The sequence below is a fragment of the Andrographis paniculata genome, unplaced genomic scaffold (genome assembly GCF_009805555.1).
Source record: "Andrographis paniculata isolate CXL003 unplaced genomic scaffold, ASM980555v1 Contig27END, whole genome shotgun sequence".
Taxonomy (NCBI): domain Eukaryota; kingdom Viridiplantae; phylum Streptophyta; class Magnoliopsida; order Lamiales; family Acanthaceae; genus Andrographis; species Andrographis paniculata.
The window spans coordinates 3,614-18,474 of NW_026137559.1; the positions used below are offsets into that span (position 1 = coordinate 3,614).

At 35.1% G+C, this 14,861-nt stretch overlaps 1 pseudogene; it reads left to right on the forward strand.

The window, feature by feature from the left end:
- Positions 1-4,031: 4,031 nt before the first annotated feature.
- On the forward strand, positions 4,032-4,969 carry LOC127246205 (subtilisin-like protease SBT1.4; annotated as a pseudogene).
- The last annotated feature ends 9,892 nt before the right edge of the window (positions 4,970-14,861 follow it).

A 14,861-nucleotide genomic window follows, 5' to 3' on the forward strand; every position in this document is an offset into this window, starting at 1 on the left:
CCAACTAATTATATTATTTATTTGAAAATGAAGATTTTTATATAAACTAGAAAATATTATTTTAATATAAAAATAAAATATAAATATTATAAAATTTTAATAAAATATAAAAATAATAAAATTATTTACTATAAATCAATGATATACTATAATATATATGTTATAAATTCCATATAAAAATATATTGACAAAGAAGAGGCCAAAAAAAATAATAAAATTAAAAAAAAAAAAAATATCATAACAAAATGTAGTCTTTTGTGTTTTAGTATATATTCATAACATATTTTATATTTTATTTATTATGTAAAATTCTTGTGTTAAAATTAAAATATTCACAAAATATTTTTTTCGTCCAAAGTTAATGTTTGATTATAAACATATAAATTATTATAAAATTTCAAAATAAATAAAAGAGGTAAAATATAATAAATAACCTTATTTTAATAAATAAATAAATAAATAATTGATAATTCTTCATTTTATATATATTTTTTAAAAAATTAGGCAACAACTCATCTAAAAAAAATATTAAATAAATGATTGATAAATTATTTATTTTATTAAAAAAAATATTTTTAAGATATATATTTTTTATAAAACTCATCATTTTACAGGGAGATTAGCAAATCAGCTCTGGCTAACAATCTGGCCTCACTGGTTCAACAATCTTACAAAACTCGAAATCGAATGCCGAAACCGAGGTCGAGGCTGGAATCGAGGAGGTTCTTCGAGCTACAGATTAAGAAGAAGGTGAAGCAGCAATATAGGGATGGGAAGTTTCACGATCTCATGTCGAAAGTAATCGCCGATCCGAATACTCTAAAGGATGCTTACGATTGTCTCCGAGCATCTTCGAATGTCGATTTGTTGTCCGATAGCAATCCATTGTCGTTCTAGTTAATGGCGGAGGAGTTAGCCGACAGGAGCTTCGACGTTTCCGGAAATACATATACGATATCGAGCCGAGGCGCGAAAGTAAAGAAGTCGAAGCTCGTTCTTCCGGGATTGAAATTACGGGTTGTTCAAGAAGCTATTAGGATCATTTTGGAGGTCGTTTCCTGGCCACATTTCTCGAAGATTTGGCATGGGTTTCGAAGCGGAAGGAGTCGAGTGTCGGCGTTGAAGTATATTCGGAGGGAGATTTCCGACCCCGATTGGTGGTTTACGGTTCTGTTGATACAGACTATACAGTCATAGTCAAACAAAACAGACCACACAAGCCTAGGTAGTCTAAGTATCAAAGGCCAATGTCAACAAGTTTAATGCATCAATACCAACCAACCAATGCTAATTCTATTAAGTATAAGTAATATCAACACTAAGTTTCCCAAAAAACAAATAAGGAGGTGAAGCCAGTTACCTAAAACGGAAAGTCAGGAGACCATCTGCATCCGCTTGAAGGAGTCATTTGATCGACGAAAGGATATCTGTTGGGAGAGATGTGTCTGCTAAATCGAAAGAGAAACTACCACAGTCGCTAAGGCATCCGCGACACGGTTCCCTTATATATATATATATGAGATATCTACCAAATCGCATCTCTAAACCCTAAACCCGGCCAGAGGGGCAGTTTTCTGGCGATACATTTTGGACGAACTTTGATCGGGGATATTTCCGGCACCTCTGGCGGATATACGGCGGTGCGAGTAACCAGGTGGAGGTTTTTAGGGCTGATGAAAACAATGACGGTAGTGCAATGGAAGGAAAAGGGTTGGATAAGCTGGTAGCTTAATGGCAATTTTGATCGGACAAGGCAAAATAACAGTCGCTAGGAAGTCGGTGGATGGTTTAGGATTTAGGGTTTAGGGTTTTTTTGGTAAAAACTATATAGCAATGACTGCACCCAAAGTGGGCTGCCTACGTACCCAAACGGGATCAAGCCATACGTAGTTCAGCTGATACAGATTATATAGTCAAAGTCAAACAAAACAGACCACACAAGCCTAGGTAGTCTAAGTATCAAAGGCCAACGTCAACTAGTTTAATGCATCAACACCGACCAAGCAATACTAAGTCTATCAAGTTTAAGTAATGGCTGCACCCAAAGTGGGCTGCCTACGTACCCAAACGGGATCAAGCCATACGTAGTTCTTCTCATACAGACTATATAGTCAAAGTCAAACAAAATAGACCACACAAGCCTAGGTAGTCTAAGTATCAAAGGCCAAAGTCAACAAGTTTAATGCATCAACACCAACCAAGCAATACTAAGTCTATCAAGTTTAAGTAATGGCTGCACCCAAAGTGGGCTGCCTACGTACCCAAACGGGATCAAGCCATACGAAGTTTTTCTGATACAGACTATATTTTGGTAAAGTCAAACAAAACAGACCACACAAACCTAGGTAGTCTAAGTATCAATGGCCAAAGTCAACAAGTTTAATGCATCAACACCAACCAAGCAATACTAAGTCTATCAAGTTTAAGTAATGGCTGCACCCAAAGTGGGCTGCCTACGTACCCAAACGGGATCAAGCCATACGTAGTTCTGCTGATATAGACTATATAGTCAAAGTCAAACAAAACAGACCACACAAGCCTAGGTAGTCTAAGTATCAAAGGCCAAAGTCAACAAGTTTAATGCATCAACACCAACCAAGCAATACTAAGTCTATCAAGTTTAAGCAATGGCTGCACCCAAAGTGGGCTGCCTACGTACCCAAACGGGATCAAGCCATACGTAGTTCTGCTGATACAAACTATATAGTCAAAGTCAAACAAAACAGACCACACAAGCCTAGGTAGTCTAAGTATCAAAGGCCAAAGTCAACAAGTTTAATGCATTAACACCAACCAAGCAATACTAAGTCTATAAAGTTTAAGTAATGGCTGCACCCAAAGTGGGCTGCCTACGTACCCAAACGCGATCAAGCGATACGAAGTTCTGCGGATACAGACTATATTTTGGTAAAGTCAAACAAAACAGACCACACAAGCCTAGGTAGTCTAAGTATCAAAGGCCAAAGTCAACAAGTTTAAGGCATCAACACCAACCAAGCAATACTAAGTCTATCAAGTTTAAGTAAAGGCTGCACCCAAAGTGGGCTGCCTACGTACCCAAAGGGGATCAAGCCATACGTAGTTCTGCTGATACAAATTATATAGTCAAAGTCAAACAAAACAGACCACACAAGCCTAGGTAGTCTAAGTATCAAAGGCCAAAGTCAACAAGTTTAATGCATCAACACCAACCAAGCAATACTAAGTCTATCAAGTTTAAGTAATGGCTGCACCCAAAGTGGGCTGCCTACGTACCCAAACGGGATCAAGCCATACGTAGTTCTGCTGATACAGATTATATAGTCAAAGTCAAACAAAACAGACCACACAAGCCTAGGTAGTCTAAGTATCAAAGGCCAAAGTCAACAAGTTTAATGCATCAACACCAACCAAGCAATACTAAGTCTATCAAGTTTAAGTAATGGTTGCACCTAAAGTGGGCTGCCTACTTACCCAAACGGGATCAAGCCATCCGTAGTTCTGCTGATACAGACTATATAGTCAAAGTCAAACAAAACAGACCACACAAGCCTAAGTAGTCTAAGTATCAAAGGCCAAAGTCAACAAGTTTAATCCATCAACACCAACCAAGCAATACTAAGTTTATCAAGTTTAAGCAATAGCGGCACCCAAAGTGGGCTGCCTACGTACCCAAACGGGATCAAGCCATACGTAGTTCTGCTGATACAAACTATATAGTCAAAGTCAAACAACTACATAGATATTTTTTTATCTCTCTCTAAATAAAACTCTCGGTGCAGGCAGCCGACAATACAAATATTTGTAATAAACTAATAAAAATGATTAAAAAAGAAAAAAACTAAGAATGTTTTTTTGGTACACATGAGTCTACTCAATTTATTATTTGTTAGAGTTTCGATTGTTTCATATTAGAATATTTTTCACTTTGTTTGCAATATGACGCTTTTGTAAATATATTTTATTTTTTGTATTTTTTTTGATATTATTAATAAAATTTAGCTGATTCCGGCGAGGAACTCCTCGCCGATGCGCACTTCATTCCCTCGACAATGGTTGGAGAAATCGGCGCCGACAAAATCCTAGCTTATGTCCGCGCAACTCCGAATCCCATCGCGACTATCAGGTCGCGGGAAACCGTTGTAAGCAAATCTCCGTCGTCGCCGCGCATGGTCTCGTTCTCCAGCCGCGGTCCGAGCTATCGAACCTCCGAGATTCTCAAGCCGGACGTGAATGCGCCCGGAGTCAACATTCTCGCTAGCTGGACCGGCTACGTCTGGCCAACGTCTCTCAACAGCAGTAATCGCGAGGTCGAATTCAACATCATCTCCGGCAGGTCGATGTCGTGCCCTCACGTCAGCGGCTTGGCGACGCTGCTGAAACAGGCCCACCCTGAGTGGTCGCTGGCGGCGATCAAATCAGCATTGATGACCACGCGTACAACGTTGACAACAACGGGAATAATTTAACAGACCTCGCCACCGGGGACGTGTCCAATCCATCCTCGGGCCACATCGATCCAAACCGAGCAACGGATCCCGGCCTGATCTACGACATCGATACCCAAAACTACGTCGCGTTTTTGTGCAGCATCGGGTACAATGTGTGGCAAATTACGGCATTCACGAAAGATTCGTCGATCGTGGATTGCAACGCAGTCGGGCTGAAAACTCCGGGGGATTTGAACTACCCGTCGCTCTCGGTTGCCTTCTCCGGCTTTAAAAGCGTTGTGAAGTATAAACGAAGCGTAAGAAATGTCGGGAAGGAGGCGAATGCCGTGTACGAGGTGACAGTGCACGCACCGGACAACGTGGAAGTGACTGTGACACCGAGTTAATTAGAGTTCGGCGAGAAGGAAGTTACTCTATCTGGGTCTACAAAGATAAGGATAAATCTAATAAATAAATACAATGGTAATAGTAGTTAAGAAAACATTTCTCTTTCGTATTTGCAAAGCTTTAATCTCTTGGTTCTGTTGGCATGCAGGTGACCCAGGTTGATCTCCAACCCATCGCCACTTAATTTTTAATACGGTTTTCGATTTATATTAAAAAAATATAATATATATGTAAAGTGTTGTACAAAATATATAATATATAATTTATACACTAAAAAATATAATAGTTTAACATAAAATATTACTTCCTCCGTCCCACTTAATTTGTCAACTTTTTCTATATCCGTCCATCCCATATACATTATCTCTTTTCTTTTTGGAAATATAATTATCGACTTTAATCATATTTTAAAATTCATAATTTATAATTTTTTTTATTTTAATTAACTATTCGGTCATTTTAATATACATATAATATGGTAAGTTTTTATATTAGGTAAGTAGCCGTTAAGCATAATGATTTTGATTTTAATTTTAATATACACATAATATTAAAAAAGAAATTATTTTAATTTTAATATACACATGTGAAATTATATATATGGTAAGTTTTATATTAGGTAAGTAGCCGTTAAGCATAATGATTTTGATTTTGATTTTAATATACACATAATATTAAAAAAAAGAAATTATTTTAATTTTAATATACACATGTGAAATTATATATATGGTAAGTTTTATATTAGGTAAGTAGCCGTTAAGCATAATTATTTTGATTTGAATATTAATATACACATAATAATAAAAAAGGAAATTATTTGAATTTTAATATACACATGTGGAATTATATATATGGTAAGTTTTATATTAGGTAAGTAGCCGTTAAGCATAATGATTTTGATTTTAATATTAATATACACATAATATTAAAAAAAAGAAATTATTTGAATTTTAATACACACATGTGAAATTATATATATGGTAAGTTTTATATTAGGTAAGTAGCCGTTAGGGCATACTATTATAAATATTCTTGATTTTGATTTTGTAAACATTATTATAAATTTTTGGGTGTGCAATGCAAATGCAAATGCAAATGCAATGGGGTGGGGTACGAGCAGGGCAGGGCAGGGGGGATTCTTGGGGTGGGGTACGAGCAGGGCAGGGCGGGGGGGATTCTTGGTGGGGCATGGGCATGGGCAGGGGCATGGTGTGCTTACAGGAGGGAGGGCGATCCAGAGATCAAGTGCAGTGCTTGGGAGGGAGGGCGATCCAGAGGTCAAGTGCAGTGCTTCGATCTCGATCGATCGATGCAACAGCAGCAAAGCAATCTGGTGAGTTATCTTCCATTTTGCTGGTGCGTTTTTCCCATCTCTGATTCTTTTTCACTATTAATTCATTCTTGAGGTTCTTGGAGGGGAGGGGATGATGGATGACATGTACTTACTGCCCTTCTTTAGATCGATTGTAATACAGACCATATGTCCGTAGATCGATCGATCATGTTGGTGTGTAGTTTAGTTTCTTTGCTAACTTTGAGTTCTTGGAGGGGGGGGGGGGATGACATGTACATATGTCCGTAGATCGATCGATCAATCGATTAAGTTTTAATATTATTTTGCTTTTTCCTTCCTAATATACAAACTAATATTCATTTTAAATCTTTTTAGATGAATACGAGAGGGAGCGGCCGCATGATCGGGCGACCGAATACATCATAGGGAGTAATTCGTCCCTTTACTTTTACATTTATGCATTTAATTTAATTTAGCATCTTGCATATAGAAATAGATTTATTTTTACGTCCGTCCCGGGACATGCATGCATTAATATTGTTTCTATATTTTATACTAACTTATTTTTAAGTACTTTTTTTTTTGTAGGTAAGGCTTATGTGGAGACGAGGGCATCCGCAAAGATCATTCGATCTCGATTTCAAAATCAAAGGTAAGTGATTTTAATATTATTTTGTTGTTTCCTATACATATATACTAATATCTATTTTAAATCTTTTTAGATGCATACGAGCGGGAGCGGCCGCATGATAGGACGGCCGAATACATCATAGGGAGCAATTCGTCCCTTTCCTTTTACATTTATGCATTTAATTTAATTTCGCATCTTGCATATAGAAATAGATTTATTTTTACGTCAGTCCCGGGACATGCATGCATTAATTTTGTTTCTATATTTTATACTAACTTATTTTTAAGTGCTTTTTTTTTTGTAGGTAAGGCTTATGTGGAGACGAGGGCACCCGCAAAGATAATTCGATCTCGATTTCAAAATCCAAGGTAAGTGATTTTAATATTATTTTGTTGTTTCCTATACATATATACTAATATCTATTTTAAATCTTTTTAGATGCATACGAGAGGGAGCGGCCGCATGATAGGACGACCGAATACATCATAGGGAGAAATTCGTCCCTTTCCTTTTACATTTATGCATTTAATTTAATTTCGCATCTTGCATATAGAAATAGATTTACTTTTACGTCAGTCCCGGGACATGCATGCATTAATTTTGTTTCTATATTTTATACTAACTTATTTTTAAGTGCTTTTTTTTTTTGTAGGTAAGGCTTATGTGGAGACGAGGGCACCCGCAAAGATCATTCGATCTCGATTTCAAAATCCAAGGTAAGTTATTTTAATATTATTTTGTTGTTTCCTATACATATATACTAATATCTATTTTAAATCTTTTTAGATGCATACGAGAGGGAGCGGCCGCCTCAACGGACCATCATAGGGAGCAATTCATCCATTTCCTTTTACATTTATGAATTTAATTTAATTTCGCATCTTGCATCTAGAAATAGATTTATTTTTACGTCAGTCCCGGGACATGCATGCATTAATTTTTTTTCTATATTTTATACTAACTTATTTTTATGTGTTTTAAATTTGTAGGTAAAGCTTATGTGGAGACGAGGGCATCCGCAAAGATCCTTCGATCTCGATTTCAAATCCAAGGTAAGTGATTTTAATATTATTTTGTTGTTTCCTATACATATATACTAATATCTATTTTAAATCTTTTTAGATGCATACGAGAGGGAGCAGCCGCATGATAGGACGACCGAATACATCATATGGAGCAATTCGTCCCTTTCCTTTTACATTTATGCATTTAATTTAATTTCGCATCTTGCATATAGAAATAGATTTACTTTTACGTCAGTCCCGGGACATGCATGCATTAATTTTGTTTCTATATTTTATACTAACTTATTTTTAAGTGCTTTTTTTTTTTGTAGGTAAGGCTTATGTGGAGACGAGGGCACCCGCAAAGATCATTCGATCTCGATTTCAAAATCCAAGGTAAGTGATTTCAATATTATTTTGTTGTTTCCTATACATATATACTAATATCTATTTTAAATCTTTTTAGATGCATACGAGAGGAAGCGGCCGCCTCAACGGACCATCATAGGGAGCAATTCATCCCTTTCCTTTTACATTTATGCATTTAATTTAATTTCGCATCTTGCATATAGAAATAGATTTATTTTTACGTCAGTCCCGGGACATGCATGCATTAATTTTTTTTCTATATTTTATACTAACTTATTTTTTGTGTTTTAAATTTGTAGGTAAAGCTTATGTGGAGACGAGGGCATCCGAAAGGATCCTTCGATCTCGATTTCAAATCCAAGGTAAGTGATTTTAATATTATTTTGTTGTTTCCTATACATATATACTAATATCTATTTTAAATCTTTTTAGATGCATACGAGAGGGAGCAGCCGCAAGATAGGACGACCGAATACATCATAGGGAGCAATTCGTCCCTTTCCTTTTACATTTATGCATTTAATTTAATTTCGCATCTTGCATATAGAATTAGATTTATTTTTACGTCAGTCCCGGGACATGCATGCATTAATTTTGTTTCTATATTTTATACTAACTTATTTTTAAGTGCTTTTTTTTTGTAGGTAAGGCTTATGTGGAGACGAGGGCATCCGCAAAGATCCTTCGATCTCGATTTCAAATCCAAGGTAAGTGATTTTAATATTATTTTGTTGTTTCCTATATATATATACTAATATCTATTTTAAATCTTTTTAGATGCATACGAGAGGGAGCGGCCGCATGATAGGACGACCGAATACATCATAGGGAGCAATTCGTCCCTTTCCTTTTACATTTATGCATTTAATTTAATTTCGCATCTTGCATATAGAAATAGATTTATTTTTACGTCAGTCCCGGGACATGCATGCATTAATTTTGTTTCTATATTTTATACTAACTTATTTTTAAGTGCTTTTTTTTTTGTAGGTAAGGCTTATGTGGAGACGAGGGCATCCGCAAAGATCCTTCGATCTCGATTTCAAATCCAAGGTAAGTGATTTTAATATTATTTTGTTGTTTCCTATACATATATACTAATATCTATTTTAAATCTTTTTAGATGCATACGAGAGGGCGGCCGCATCAACGGACCATCATAGGGAGCAATTCGTCCCTTTCCTTTTACATTTATGCATTTAATTTAATTTCGCATCTTGCATATAGAAATAGATTTATTTTTACGTCAGTCCCGGGACATGCATGCATTAATTTTTTTCTATATTTTATACTAACTTATTTTTAAGTGCTTTTTTTTTTGTAGGTAAGGCTTATGTGGAGACGAGGGCATCCGCAAAGATCCTTCGATCTCGATTTCAAATCCAAGGTAAGTGATTTTAATATTATTTTGTTGTTTCCTATACATATATACTAATATCTATTTTAAATCTTTTTAGATGCATACGAGAGGGAGCGGCCGCATGAACGACCATCATAGGGAGCAATTCGTCCCTTTCCTTTTACATTTATGCATTTAATTTAATTTCGCATCTTGCATATAGAAATAGATTTATTTTTACGTCAGTCCCGGGACATGCATGCATTAATTTTTTTCTATATTTTATACTAACTTATTTTTATGTGTTTTTTTTTGTAGGTAAAGCTTATGTGGAGACGAGGGCATCCGCAAAGATCCTTCGATCTCGATTTCAAATCCAAGGTAAGTGATTTTAATATTATTTTGTTGTTTCCTATACATATATACTAATATCTATTTTAAATCTTTTTAGATGCATACGAGAGGGAGCGGCCGCATGATAGGACGACCGAATACATCATAGGGAGCAATTCGTCCCTTTCCTTTTACATTTATGCATTTAATTTAATTTCGCATCTTGCATATAGAAATAGATTTATTTTTACGTCAGTCCCGGGACATGCATGCATTAATTTTGTTTCTATATTTTATACTAACTTATTTTTAAGTGCTTTTTTTTTGTAGGTAAGGCTTATGTGGAGACGAGGGCATCCGCAAAGATCCTTCGATCTCGATTTCAAATCCAAGGTAAGTGATTTTAATATTATTTTGTTGTTTCCTATACATATATACTAATATCTATTTTAAATCTTTTTAGATGCATACGAGAGGGAGCGGCCGCATGATAGGACGACCGAATACATCATAGGGAGCAATTCGTCCCTTTCCTTTTACATTTATGCATTTAATTTAATTTCGCATCTTGCATATAGAAATAGATTTATTTTTACGTCAGTCCCGGGACATGCATGCATTAATTTTGTTTCTATATTTTATACTAACTTATTTTTAAGTGCTTTTTTTTTGTAGGTAAGGCTTATGTGGAGACGAGGGCATCCGCAAAGATCCTTCGATCTCGATTTCAAATCCAAGGTAAGTGATTTTAATATTATTTTGTTGTTTCCTATACATATATACTAATATCTATTTTAAATCTTTTTAGATGCATACGAGAGGGAGCGGCCGCATGATAGGACGACCGAATACATCATAGGGAGCAATTCGTCCCTTTCCTTTTACATTTATGCATTTAATTTAATTTCGCATCTTGCATATAGAAATAGATTTATTTTTACGTCAGTCCCGGGACATGCATGCATTAATTTTGTTTCTATATTTTATACTAACTTATTTTTAAGTGCTTTTTTTTTGTAGGTAAGGCTTATGTGGAGACGAGGGCATCCGCAAAGATCCTTCGATCTCGATTTCAAATCCAAGGTAAGTGATTTTAATATTATTTTGTTGTTTCCTATACATATATACTAATATCTATTTTAAATCTTTTTAGATGCATACGAGAGGGAGCGGCCGCATGATACGACCATCATAGGGAGCAATTCGTCCCTTTCCTTTTACATTTATGCATTTAATTTAATTTCGCATCTTGCATATAGAAATAGATTTATTTTTACGTCAGTCCCGGGACATGCATGCATTAATTTTTTTCTATATTTTATACTAACTTATTTTTAAGTGCTTTTTTTTTGTAGGTAAAGCTTATGTGGAGACGAGGGCATCCGCAAAGATCCTTCGATCTCGATTTCAAATCCAAGGTAAGTGATTTTAATATTATTTTGTTGTTTCCTATACATATATACTAATATCTATTTTAAATCTTTTTAGATGCATACGAGAGGGAGCGGCCGCATGATAGGACGACCGAATACATCATAGGGAGCAATTCGTCCCTTTCCTTTTACATTTATGCATTTAATTTAATTTCGCATCTTGCATATAGAAATAGATTTATTTTTACGTCAGTCCCGGGACATGCATGCATTAATTTTTTTTCTATATTTTATACTAACTTATTTTTAAGTGCTTTTTTTTTTGTAGGTAAAGCTTATGTGGAGACGAGGGCATCCGCAAAGATCCTTCGATCTCGATTTCAAATCCAAGGTAAGTGATTTTAATATTATTTTGTTGTTTCCTATACATATATACTAATATCTATTTTAAATCTTTTTAGATGCATACGAGAGGGAGCGGCCGCATGATAGGACGACCGAATACATCATAGGGAGCAATTCGTCCCTTTCCTTTTACATTTATGCATTTAATTTAATTTCGCATCTTGCATATAGAAATAGATTTATTTTTACGTCAGTCCCGGGACATGCATGCATTAATTTTGTTTCTATATTTTATACTAACTTATTTTTAAGTGCTTTTTTTTTGTAGGTAAGGCTTATGTGGAGACGAGGGCATCCGCAAAGATCCTTCGATCTCGATTTCAAATCCAAGGTAAGTGATTTTAATATTATTTTGTTGTTTCCTATACATATATACTAATATCTATTTTAAATCTTTTTAGATGCATACGAGAGGGAGCGGCCGCATGATAGGACGACCGAATACATCATAGGGAGCAATTCGTCCCTTTCCTTTTACATTTATGCATTTAATTTAATTTCGCATCTTGCATATAGAAATAGATTTATTTTTACGTCAGTCCCGGGACATGCATGCATTAATTTTGTTTCTATATTTTATACTAACTTATTTTTAAGTGCTTTTTTTTTGTAGGTAAAGCTTATGTGGAGACGAGGGCATCCGCAAAGATCCTTCGATCTCGATTTCAAATCCAAGGTAAGTGATTTTAATATTATTTTGTTGTTTCCTATACATATATACTAATATCTATTTTAAATCTTTTTAGATGCATACGAGAGGGAGCGGCCGCATGATAGGACGACCGAATACATCATAGGGAGCAATTCGTCCCTTTCCTTTTACATTTATGCATTTAATTTAATTTCGCATCTTGCATATAGAAATAGATTTATTTTTACGTCAGTCCCGGGACATGCATGCATTAATTTTGTTTCTATATTTTATACTAACTTATTTTTAAGTGCTTTTTTTTTGTAGGTAAAGCTTATGTGGAGACGAGGGCATCCGCAAAGATCCTTCGATCTCGATTTCAAATCCAAGGTAAGTGATTTTAATATTATTTTGTTGTTTCCTATACATATATACTAATATCTATTTTAAATCTTTTTAGATGCATACGAGAGGGAGCGGCCGCATGATAGGACGACCGAATACATCATAGGGAGCAATTCGTCCCTTTCCTTTTACATTTATGCATTTAATTTAATTTCGCATCTTGCATATAGAAATAGATTTATTTTTACGTCAGTCCCGGGACATGCATGCATTAATTTTGTTTCTATATTTTATACTAACTTATTTTTAAGTGTTTTTTTTTTGTAGGTAAAGCTTATGTGGAGACGAGGGCATCCGCAAAGATCCTTCGATCTCGATTTCAAATCCAAGGTAAGTGATTTTAATATTATTTTGTTGTTTCCTATACATATATACTAATATCTATTTTAAATCTTTTTAGATGCATACGAGAGGGAGCGGCCGCATGATAGGACGACCGAATACATCATAGGGAGCAATTCGTCCCTTTCCTTTTACATTTATGCATTTAATTTAATTTCGCATCTTGCATATAGAAATAGATTTATTTTTACGTCAGTCCCGGGACATGCATGCATTAATTTTGTTTCTATATTTTATACTAACTTATTTTTAAGTGCTTTTTTTTTGTAGGTAAAGCTTATGTGGAGACGAGGGCATCCGCAAAGATCCTTCGATCTCGATTTCAAATCCAAGGTAAGTGATTTTAATATTATTTTGTTGTTTCCTATACATATATACTAATATCTATTTTAAATCTTTTTAGATGCATACGAGAGGGAGCGGCCGCATGATAGGACGACCGAATACATCATAGGGAGCAATTCGTCCCTTTCCTTTTACATTTATGCATTTAATTTAATTTCGCATCTTGCATATAGAAATAGATTTATTTTTACGTCAGTCCCGGGACATGCATGCATTAATTTTGTTTCTATATTTTATACTAACTTATTTTTAAGTGCTTTTTTTTTTGTAGGTAAGGCTTATGTGGAGACGAGGGCATCCGCAAAGATCCTTCGATCTCGATTTCAAATCCAAGGTAAGTGATTTTAATATTATTTTGTTGTTTCCTATACATATATACTAATATCTATTTTAAATCTTTTTAGATGCATACGAGAGGGAGCGGCCGCATGATAGGACGACCGAATACATCATAGGGAGCAATTCGTCCCTTTCCTTTTACATTTATGCATTTAATTTAATTTCGCATCTTGCATATAGAAATAGATTTATTTTTACGTCAGTCCCGGGACATGCATGCATTAATTTTGTTTCTATATTTTATACTAACTTATTTTTAAGTGCTTTTTTTTTTGTAGGTAAAGCTTATGTGGAGACGAGGGCATCCGCAAAGATCCTTCGATCTCGATTTCAAATCCAAGGTAAGTGATTTTAATATTATTTTGTTGTTTCCTATACATATATACTAATATCTATTTTAATTCTTTTTAGATGCATACGAGAGGGAGCGGCCGCATGATAGGACGACCGAATACATCATAGGGAGCAATTCGTCCCTTTCCTTTTACATTTATGCATTTAATTTAATTTCGCATCTTGCATATAGAAATAGATTTATTTTTACGTCAGTCCCGGGACATGCATCCTTTAATTTTGTTTCTATATTTTATACTAACTTATATTTAAGTGATTTTTTTTTGTAGGTAAAGCTTATATGGAGACGAGGGCATCCGCAAAGATCCTTCGATCTCGATTTCAAATTAAGGTAAGTGATTTTAATATTATTTTGTTGTTTCCTATACATATATACTAATATCTATTTTAAATCTTTTTAGATGCATACGAGAGGAAGCGACCGCCTGAACGGACCATCATAGGGAGCAATTCGTCCTTTTCGTTTTACATTTATGCATTTAATTCAATTTAGCATCTTGCATATAGAAATAGATTTATTTTTACGTCAGTCCCGGGACATGCATGCATTAATTTTGTTTCTATATTTTATACTAACTTATTTCTAAGTGTTTTTAATTTGTAGGTAAAGCTTATGTGGAGACGAGGGGATCCGCAAAGATCCTTCGATCTCGATTACAAGATCTAGGCTGGTCTGGCCCGGTATTATTAAAATCTGGGCTAGCCTGGCCTGGCCCGGTATATTTTGAAACCGGGCCATGCTTGGGTTTTGGTTTTCAAGCCCAATTCAAAATCAAGCCGGGTCTATCGGGCTTGAATTTTAAAACGGCTAATCCAGCCCAAAAAATATTACTCTCTCCCTCGCAAAAAATGCACTAATTTTTTGCGTGGCTGAGGGAGT